This window comes from Nicotiana tabacum, chromosome 10, assembly GCF_000715075.1.
Source record: "Nicotiana tabacum cultivar K326 chromosome 10, ASM71507v2, whole genome shotgun sequence".
In the NCBI taxonomy this organism is placed as follows: Eukaryota; Viridiplantae; Streptophyta; class Magnoliopsida; order Solanales; family Solanaceae; genus Nicotiana; species Nicotiana tabacum.
The window spans coordinates 18,201,658-18,213,646 of record NC_134089.1 but is presented as its reverse complement, the minus strand read 5'-3'; positions in this window follow the sequence as shown (position 1 = coordinate 18,213,646).

Below are 11,989 nucleotides of genomic sequence, written 5' to 3'. Positions count from 1 at the left end.
TGGGTATGTGTTTTGGGTAGCCGGCGCACGCCATTGCGCGTGAGCCGGAGGCTGGGTATAAGTTTGGGCATGATGGACGAAAAATTGTGGATCTAGTGGTGGATAATAGTGTTGAGGAGGGCCATATGGGGTATACGGATAATTTGGGTGGTAGGGTATGGGTTGGTTGTAATAGGGTGAAGGGTTTCTAGACCTGGACCATACTCCGGATTCGACAGTTGCAACCTCTTCTTTCTTCTTCTTCCCAAGCACACCCCTAGTGTCGTTTTGAATGGCTTAGGTGGTTGCTTTGATTGCTGAATAACTCATGATCTTGTTAGATTTGAGTCCCTCCTCAACCATGCCTCCCATTTTCACGACTTCATAAAAGGACTTGCCCACTGCTGACACCAAATGACCAAAATAGGTGGGCTCTAAAGCCTGCAAGAAATAATCAACCATTTCACTCTCTTTCATCGGGGGTCAACCCTCGCCGCTTGCTCTCTCCAACGGAACCCATATTCTCGAAAGCTCTCACCGGGCTTCTTCTCAATCTTTGTCAATGACAGTCGATCTGGGATGATTTCAAAATTGTATTGAAACTGACAGGCGAAGGCTTGTGCCAAGTCATCCCAGGTGTACCACCTGCTATGGTCTTGTCTAGTATACCATTCCAACGCCGATCCGCTCAAACTTTGGCTGAAATATGCCATCAGCAATTCATCTCTCCCTCATGCTCCTCTCATCTTGCTACAGAATCCCCTTAAATGTGCTACTGGGTCGCCATGCCCATCGTACAAATCAAACTTAGGCATCTTGAACCCGGCCAGTAACTGAACATCTGGGAACAGACATAAATCTTTATAGGCCACACTTACTTGGCCCCCTAACCCCCTCATGTCTTGGAATAATTGCTCCAGGCTTTTGACCTTTCTAATCATCTCCTCCTGCTCAGGGTTTTTGGGCGGCTTCTCGGTGCCTGCCATGAGATCAAGATGAGGGGTAAAAAAGTAGGGTTCTAGAACTTTGAAGGTAGGCTCAGGGGGATAATACTGGTTGTCGTGTGTCTGGAACAGAGGTTTACTGGGAGATCGGTGTAGGGTAGCAGGCGGAGGTGCTACAAAAATGGGAGTGATTGGTGGAGGAGGGTATGAGACTTGTTTGGATGGAGGAGCCTGTGATGTATGAGAAGTGGTGCCTTAGCATTGTTGGTAGAGGGGAAATGCTGGAGATGAATTCACAGTGGGTGGCTCCTGAGGCTGAGCCAATGGTGGGATATAAGCGGGGTTAGTGGGATAAATTGGCGGTGGATGCCCCTTCGCCCAGGCTTGGTACATTTCAGCCATCTGTTGTTTCAACTTATACATTTCCTCCCTTATTGCATGGACGTCCATTTCTTCTACTTCTTTCGATGGGTCAACAATACTCGTATCAGATTCCGGGCCAGTCATGTTCACTTTATCTTTAGACCGGGTGTTGTATGGATGAGTTGCCAGAATGCCAAACAACTAACCACCTACCTGGACTCACACATTTAGACAACAATTCCGTTAGCGATTAGGCTTTAACAGATTGGATAACCGCACATTGGGCATGAATGCACCTATACAGTTAACCATTTCTATTATGCATTTGATCGACCGCATGCGTCACCCCAGCATTTCCTTAGTTCCAACCGTAAGCTTTCTCTTTTATTTTGTTTTCTTTTCTCTTTATTTTCTCCTCTTTTTTTCTTTTTCCTTTCCTTCCTCCTTTATTCTATTCCTTTCTTGTTTTTCCGCTTTTCTCTTTTCTTTTCTCTCTTCTCTTATTTTCATTCATTTTTTCCTCGTCTCTCCGCTTTTCCCTTTCTTCTTTCCCTTTCTTTGTTTTCTTTTCTTTACTTGGTTACGTTCGAATCCTACGGATATTGCCTACGTATCGTGACCCCGCATGAACCAGACCAGGCATAGTTCGTGAAAATAAGTGCCAAAATAAAGGAACAAATTTTTGGGAATTTTCAAATTTTCATTACCACAACATTCTATTACAAACTAAACATTTTGAAATGGAAAATAACAGACTACAACTAAACTCAAATACAGACTCCGAACATACTAGCATACTTGGACGCAAAAAGAAAATAGACTGACAAACAACAAACTCTAAAATGGAAAATATAGACTCGATCTATGAATACATTAGTGCTTCAAAAGTGGGTGCCCGCGGGGCATCGTTCGACCTCGCCGCGGGCTTAGGTGCCAAATCCCTTTCAAGTTGCTCCAGCTCATACATGGTTCGCTTGACATAAATCATTACTGTCGAAAAGAAAGTAGTGCGGGTCATGTCTTCACATGCCCGACATCTCCTAAGGATGGCGTGGGCAATGGTTTCAATCCTGTCTCTTGTTCGACCCTTTTCTATAAGCAATCGCCTTACTTGATTATTGCGAGCCTCCAACATATGAGAATCCTGAAGATGCTGATCCTGCAGCTGCTGTATTTCTACTTCCATTCGGGCCAGTAAGTCATAGCAGTGTCCACTTTCGGTCTCAAAAGCTTTAGCTTGCTTAGCTGCCTTATCCTCAAGGGTGACCACTTTTCTTTTCAGACTAGCAATGGTCTTTTCATAATCCTTCTTTAATTGTTGCATGTAATGGGTGCGTTCTTCTGTTCTTTTTACCCACTGTGCCTGGAGTTCCGCTATGGTGCCTTCGGATTTTTTCAGCTCATCCCGACACTTACTAATTTCCTTTTTCAGCCCCTTTATCAACCGCTCGTCCGACCGGCTCCTTTGTTGGTTATTGGAAGCTATCCTCATTTGCTGGATTTGGGCCCTAAGCGCCTCGTTTTCTTGGGCCAACCTGTTCTTTTCTCCCTGATCAGCATCAACTTGCACACTGTTCTCAAATTTCAGAGCTCCAATCTGTTGTTTCATCTTACCGATTTCAGCCTGATAGCCTTCTTCTTTTGCTAGCCAACCCCATTGTTCTTGTGATGATTCAGTGAAATCCTGGATGTGGGGTCTTTTAGCTGGCCTCTGATGCTCAAGTTCTCTTCTGTACCATGCGAGGTATTCTGGCGACATTTCTCCTTTGGCCCGATCCTGCACACAAGTATCTGTTTGTAGATATTGACATTTATTACAAATCTCGCGGACTTTTGCTTCGGGAAACTGTCCGTCAGGGCTAATCTCAATTACTTGAGCACTAAGATCTTCCTCCCGTGGCACTGTTTGGCATCTCCCGAGTTGTCTCAGAACCCGACATGGAGCATAAGGCTGGATGCTCTTAAGTCCCATCAAAAGAAAATGCGACCTAGCTGCTGGCATGTATATGATTTCTTCAACAGGCAACCATCCCAACGTCCACTGTATCTGACTGTCCGTGAGAGTACGAAAGTATGATATCCACACTGTTATTCCTTCAGGCAGACTAACCCCGTCAATCCTTGTGTAAAACTCTCCTATACAGGTTTTGTCAGACGAACCATAACTCAAGAGCCAGGAACGGTGGCATAGATGCTCGGTCATCCACATTTGTAGCAACAAGTTACACCCCTCAAAAAAATTGCCTCCGGCTTTGTAGGCAGTGAGAGCTCGAAAAATGTCAGACACGATCATAGGCGCAAGAGTGCTTTCATCTTGAGTAAGTAAGGTACTGACGACCCCGGCTACTTTTATATCAATATTCTCGTCTTTCCTTGGGAACACCAAGAGGCCCAAAAAAGTTATCATGAAAGCCACCCTTCTGTGCTCATCCCATTTTTGACGGTTATTTTTACTGCATAGCTTGATGTCCGTCTTGTTAAACCCTTCCACATGGCCGTACCTGTCGTATATGAAGCGCAGAGTGCAGAAGCCTTTTGCCAAATCTAGATTATGGACTGTCCTGGGTATCTTTAATGAATCTAAAGACCGATGCACCGTGATGGCTCTTGGAGCAACCAGATATTTTCCTCTTAACGGAACCTCAGCATTTCCGATGTACCCGGCTATTTCCTCCAGAGTTGGGGTGAGCTTAAAATCTGAGAAGTGGAAGACATTGTGCGCCGGGTCCCAGCAAGTAAGCAACGCTCTTATAATATCACCCCGAGGCTTGATTTCCAATAAACCCATAAGACCTTTCAGATATTTCTTGACTTCGTCTTGTCCTTCTTTGCCTAAATCGTTCCACCATAGCCGCAACTCGAAAGGGATTTTAGTCATTATTGAGAAAGGTTCGTTTTGCATCGTGCTCATCCTGCACATTTATTAAAGTGATTTAAGCAAAAACAAAACTTTTATTTGACTCAAAACAAAATTAACTATTTCCTTTTCCAAATTTAAAATGAAAGACTCGGTTTTCAAACATGACCTTTCAGCACTCCCAAGAACGACGATTTTAAAGTTGTGAGAGTCAACCGGTCAAAAATCAAAATGACCAAAAATGGCCGTCTTTGCAAAGTCAGCCTTCCGGCGTCCCTTTCGGGAACATTCGGCTATTTTTGACAAAAACGGCATCACCTAACTTATTTATGACTCTTTTTTTCGTTTTTCAAATTAAAATAAAGACCCGGTATTGCAAACACGACCTTTTAACGCCTCGGGGACGACAATTTTAAGGCTGTGTGGGTCAATCAGCAAAAAATCTAAAAATGACTAAAGATGGCCGTTTATGCAAAGTCAGCCTTTCGGCGTCCCTTTCGGGAATATTTGGCTATTTTTGACAAAACGGCGTTACCCGACTTATTTATGACGAAAATTAAAATTTTGATATATTTTTGTTTTTTGCTATTTTTTGCAAAGGGGAGGTTGGACCCGATGAGGGTTGCCTACGTATCTCACGCCCTGTGAGAATCAAACCTGCGTAGTTCGGGCAAAGAAACTAACTATATTTTTGAAAACAAGGCTCTTTATTTTCATCTTCCATGGCAAGACAAACTATTTTTCCTTTTCTATTTTTGAAAACAAGACAACATAACGACTCTCCTTTTCTTTTTCATTTTCAACAAACAATAAACAACCTATTTTTTCCAAACTAAAACAAAGACTCTTTTTCTTTTCTTTTTCAACAAACAACTTTTCAAAAATAAAAGACTCTTTTTTCTATTTTTCCTTTGCTTTTTAGTAAAACAAACTATTAAAAATAAAATATTTTCCTTTTTTCATTTTCTCAAAATTTCGGCAGAGTTTCGACAGTATTTGGTCATTGGTTTTTTCTAAAATAATCAATTAATTCTCTAATTGCTATTTCTCTCATTTTCTCTTTTCCTCTTTTTCTCAATTTTCCAACATTCCCGAGATTCAAAAGCCGGTCAACATGCCAGTTCGAAACAAATATATGTATAGAACAAGTAGGATGCATCAGGATAGTCTTTTCATTTCAGGTTGCTATCCCTAGACGGACTCAACCCCTATGTTGAGTCCCCTAAGTCAAATGCAGCATGATGCAATTAAGCGCTCCTACTAGGGATCCGGCATGAAGTCAAGTTATTCTAGGTTCAAAACCTGGGTATGTGTTCTAAATAGTGCACTCGAGCGGACAACTCGAGTTGAGGAGGGGGCAGCATACCTGGGACCCGCGAGATCGTCTGGCTTTGCAACTTATCTGAGCCTCTTTTTTATTTCAGGGTATGACACTATCAGAATAAGGAGTCTCAACCAGTAAGCACATCCCCGGAGGTGAGAAGAGAAGGGTTTCGGCACAGTTTATATACAATTCAGATAATATCAAAGCGGTAAAGTATTTAGCACTTTTAACATGAAACATGTACGGAGATCAGATAAAGACAACACAACAATTATTCTATGCTCGAATTCTTAAACCCTGAACCAGAGATTCTGGGTTTGCTTCCCAGCAGAGTTGCCAGAGCTGTCACACATCCTTTTTCACCTACACCTGCAAGGGCGTAAAGGAGTTTTTCCAATTAAAGGACAATCAGAACGGGATTTAGTTATTAATATTCAGAGTCGCCACTTGGGAGATTAATGGTGTCCCAAGTCACCGGCGAATCCCGAACCGAGGAAAAATATGACTCTATTAACAGTCCGCGAACCAGAAATCCGAGTAAGGAATTCTGTTAACCCGGAAAAAGGTGTTAGGCATTCCCGAGTTCCGTGGTTCTAGCACGGTCGTTCAACTGTCGTGATTAGCTTATTTATCTGATTTTATTACATGATGAACCTATGTGCCGATTCTTACTTCTAACCGCTTTTGTTTAATTTTTTAAGAAAGTTGAACGTCGTTTAAAACGTGTCTTTGGATCGTGCCACATGAAATGCACCCGCAATCCTAAATACACTTTATCCAATGTTTTGGGATTTGATTTGGGTCACATGAAATGCACACCCGAGTTTAGGAAGATAATTTTATTAAAATCGCGCTTAAAGAGGCTAATGCGTTATTGTCTTTGGGGAAGGCCGTGAAATTCGCTAAACGACCCATCCCGAATTCTAAGTATTTTAACACAATATTCATTGGGGGCCCCGCAATTTATGTGTTTTGTTTTGCGAGGCTCGTCATATTTTATTAATTACAGGACAAACCTAAATCAACTACGATTTTCTATATTTTTGTTTCTAAGAATAAAGAAAAAGAGGCCCTAAATAATTGGAGTTACTTAAACAAAACATATTAATAAGGACCCTTTAGCAATGCTGGGCTCAAGTAATTGGCTCAATCCCTGCTGAATTGAAACCAACCAGCGAGTTGGGCCTTTAGAACATGCTGCCCAGTCTGAGTTCCCATTGCAGAGCGTGAGCCAAACCTTGTGCTCAGTTTGGCCCATTAGCAAAAATCTGGCGAGATCAACAGCAGCATTGACGTATTCGTGTTATAATTCAGGGTCTAATTTTGTGTTAACACACACGTGATGCACTTAACATGCTGAGTTTGAAATTCTACACTAATTCTATGCTAATAAGGTTCAGCCTAGTTTTGCTTCAGTTCCTAGTTAATAATACTTCCTAACTCATATTGCAATTGACATTAACTAATTATCCACAATCATTCAAATATCCAATTATCAACTAAAGATGCAAGTCCAGAATCAATTTCCAAACTTATGTCTTTTAACAGAGTTAATCAACAAACTATTCTAGGCTAATTAGTGATAAGCAAATCCAATAGTCAAATTACACGTCCAGCTCTAAACTAACTCACAATTACCATTACTAAATACAAACAATGTGACTCCAGGATTACACTGCCAATTATTAAGACGAGTGAGGACTGTGAATCACAAGATCGCTTTATGCTTTGAATAACTTCTGATTTTCAAAACTTAACTACACCAAATGAAATTAAACTACAACATGTCTAACAAACGATCAAATGTCCCGAACAGTCCATGAGTTTAACAGTCCAAACCAATCTAAATCATTGAAAATAATTTTAATTACAGTCCAAACTACTACAATCAACTATGATAAAACACTGCAATAACTGAAGCTTCTAATGAAGTTATACTTCCATTTCATTTCATTCCAACTGGACAGCTACATGATTTGAGATTCAGGACATGTACCTGATATTTAGACCATAAAACAAAGAAGAGTTGGAAGTCAGCTGAAGCAACGCACGAGCAGCAGTAGCAGTAAGCAATTTTCAGCAGTACAGAACAACAAACAGCCCAGAAAATGAATCCAGAAATTCCAGGAAGGTTCAGAACTCAAATGAAACAAGCAGATTAAACCAAAACACTTTAAATGCACTCAGTTATACTATAAAGGCATCAAAATACTTTCACAGAACCAAATCTCAATCAAACACAATCTAATTAGACCCAAAAACTGCTCGAAATCACCCAACAACCATTCTGAACATCATCAATCAAAGAGTGAACTAGAGGATGTGAATTAATAACTAGAACGTCAACATCAACCTACAATTTCCAATGAAATAGTGATATTTTTTGATTTTTGAGTTTTTGCTTGTTTTTGGTTTTTTTTTTGAAATTTAAATTTCTACTAGATCTGAAAATTTCAGAGAGAGAGAGAGAGTTTTTTGGGGGAATTAGATGGCTGAAAAAACCTGCCCAATGAAGGCAAGAAGTGTGCCTTTTATAGGCAACAAATGAAACCTATCAGATTTTTAGTTTTCTTTTAGTCCCTCATGCAATTTCAACTTTAGTCCCTTATTTGTTGACTTGTGACCCAAGTAACTACCCTAACTTTTCTAAAATCTAACTTGAACCCTATTCTAGAAGATTCTAGGGTGTTCTATTCTAATCTACAGCATTCCACCTATTACTAAAGCCCCAAAATACCCCTGAACCCCCTGATATTACCCAACTCAATCAGCTATACCCGCAAACCCTTTTAACCTATCTAAACTGACCTAAACCCTTAGTTAGAAATCAGTTATATCCAAACGGATCCTAAACTACTAATAATCTACATGGTCAGCTAGTAAATCTAATGAACATAGAGCGATTATCAAAATAAGACTTCTAACTACAATAATAATCACTAACGAAACCACAAAACAACAAAAATTAAACTGAAATGAAAAATCTAACATACAAAGGCATCAATTAACTATAACGAGCATGTTAATCAGAAGAGAAGAAGCCTATTGAATTAAAGTGAACAATTAGTCTTAGACTATTGAATCAATTAACTAAACTTTAAAAATCCAAGCAAACAACCTAATTAACTGACTCACATTTCAAATGCCTAATGAAGCAAAAACTAGGGTTTTGGACCGATTTTTGGATTTGAAGATTCGAGGAGTTCGGTCACGATTTGAGGCAGATTATTGATGGATTAGTGATGAGGAGGTGGAGGAGGTTTGGTGGTGTGAAGTTGGGACGGTTTGGGCGACGTCACCGCCGTGGACGGCGGAGACGGTGACAACTCTTTCAATTATTCGACGACCTCCAGTGGGATTCGAAAGATGATAGTGGTGGATTCGTGACGGGGACGTTGAGGCAGTGTGAGGGTGTGAATTTGGAAGCCATCAGAGAAAGTATCGTTTTCTCCGGCGACGGCGGCGTTATAGAGACTGTACGAGGAAGGTGACTTTGGTCGTTAGGGTTAGATGACCATTCCGACATTTTTATGTAATATTGGGGAATAACATGAGCCGTTGGATTGAAGGAGATTAATGGCTGGGATCGAGTGACACCACACGGTATCGTTTCGATGGGGATGGGGATTGGGTCGGGTGAAGGGGTGTTTGGGCCAGACTGGGCGTGGGTAAAAAATAATAATAATAATTTTTGGGCCTAAAATTAATAAACAAGGTCATAGCCCAATTCGCAACCCTGTTTTTTTCTATTTCTTTTGTTTTTTCCATTTTATATTTTTTACTCTTTTCCTCTCTTTTTGTATTTCGTATTTTATATATATTAAGATATTTTCAAAATTAACTAACTTCTAAATTTTAACTAAAACTTAAGACAAATTCTACAAATTAAAAATAAAAATGCAAATAACCATTTTTGTCATTTTCTTTATATGCAAACAATTTTAACTACTAAGTAATACTAAAATTATGAAATTAAATCTCAAACAAATGCCAAATGTATTTTTTGTATTTTTTATATGAATTAAATGCACAAATAAAATGCAACAATTATCAGAAAATGCCACAAAATTCACAAAAATTATAAAATAATAAAGAAATTGTTTTGTTTGAATTTTTGGGAATAATTTGCTTAGGGCAAAAATCACGTGCTCACAGCTAACCCTATTCTTTTCCCTCTAATCCTAATTGGGTGCATTATATTAGAAGAGTTTTTAATCCTACTTATAAAGGTTGGCCTCGCGCAACAATTAAGAATGATATTTATAAATTTAAACATGAATATGAACAATATTTGCGGTATTTATTTACTCATATAAGTAATCGGATTTCTATTACTACTGATATTGGTAAAAGTGGTAATGATTGTGATTATCTAACTGTTACAAGTCATTGGATAGATGAGGAGTGGACAATGCAAAAACGCATTATTGCGTATAGAATAATTAATTCATGTCAGACAGGTAAGTTTATAGCTAACACTGTTGCAGATATTTGTAGATATTTTTGCTTTAGAGATAAAATAATGTCAATTTCTATGGATAATGCTTCTAGTAACGCTAGTGCTATAGGCATACTTACAACAACACTAAATCCCGCATTTAGAAATATATTCCATGTTAGATGTATTTGTCATATTTATCATTTAATTGTCGGTGATGGTATGCGAATTTTAAATTTAGAAATTGAAAAGGTTAGAATGACTCTTAATTGGCTTTTTTATTCAAATCGTAGAAGTAGACTAAGAGAATATTTTAAAAAATGTGATGAATATGGCCTTAGAGAAAGAAAGGTTCCTAAGCCTTGCCCGACTAGATGGAATTATATGTACGAAAGTTTAGTAGTTGCATATGAATATAGAAACCCAATTAATGTAACGTTTAATGCTCGGGTAGGTGGTGAGGATGGTGATGAAATGCTTAATACTCAAGATTGGACGAATGTTAAAATTCTTATAGATTTTTTAGAACATTTTCAAATTGCTACAAATGCATTTTCTGGGCAATATTATCCTACTATTTCAAACTGTTTAGTTTATATTGCAGCACTTAAATCTTGGACGGAGTTCAGGGGTTCTCAAGGTGATAATTATGACGAAACTTCACATCTAAATGAGCTTCAAGTTTATTTGTCACAGGGACTTGAAAAGGAGAATCCAGACGACACTTTTGATCTTTTGGAATGGTGGAAGGCAAGGGAAAAACATTTTCCGGTTCTTGCAAGGATGGCTCGGGATATTTTATCTATTCAAGATTCAACTTTTGCATCAGAGAGTGCTTTCAGTCAAGCAAGACTTCAAATAGGTGATCATAGAGCGTCAATGAGGGAGAGTTTGGAAAAATCTATACTGTTCAGAGATTGGATCCGCTCGGAAAGAAGAAACTTTGGAATTGCAGAATCACAACCGGCGATAGATGAAGCTTATGAAGAAATGATGGCGGAACTTGCGGAGGATGCTGCTTCGCCTGGAAGTGGTAATGAACAAGCTTCTTTTCCATCACCACCAACGCAACCTCCTCCGAACCTTGAAGGATTTATGAAATTTGTTAGAGATACAATGTAGATTATGGTGTACCTTGTACTTTGGCATATCTTCTTTTAGTTTTTTTTCCTTTTAATGGTGGTATTAGTACCTTGTTGTGCTCATTCCATTGGGGGAGGAAGACTAAGAAAGATATGCCATTTTTGGTAATAAAAATTATAAGACATGCCCTTGAATATCTTTTTGCAATATTTTTTTGTCTTTAACTTGCAATTATTTATAAGCTATAATATATATACATAACATACAATATATACTACAAGAAAATATATAAGGGAATATATATACATAACATACAATATATACTACAAGAAAATATATAAGGGAATATATATACATAACATACAATATATACTACAAGAAAATACTACAAGAAAATTTATAAGATAATATATATACATAACATACTATAGAGTATATATATGTATATAAATGGTATCAGAGCCTAGGAAATTGTTCATGGTAAATATGTAATAGATATGAAATATTCAACATAGATATGAAGCTTTTGGAATGGATCTGGGAGAAACAAGTACTAAAGGTACTAGACTTGAAGAGGTAGATATACCTTAAAACCTTGATTTATTAAATAAATGGACGATTCCTAAAGTTTATATAAAAACCATTTATGATTATGGTCGGTTTGATAAACTTTCTTCAAAACAATTGATAAAAACAACTGAACAGTCTTTGGCGTTAAATTCTTCTGAACAGACTATTCGTTTGTTAAACAAACACGATATTGACTTATACAAACATCATTATCATTACTTGCATATTGGTATGATTCAAATTGCGTTTAAACCGTTAACCCTTAAAGGGTTACCAGAGACCTTTTTGGCAGCTCTTAGAGATGCTAGAAATCTGAATTTCAGACAATCTCTGATGGGTTCGATTGAATCTACTGTGGCCTATGGTCCAGTATATTTTAATACTCAACCCAATTTGCAACTCTCTCTTTCTGATGTTAATATTCTTGATGC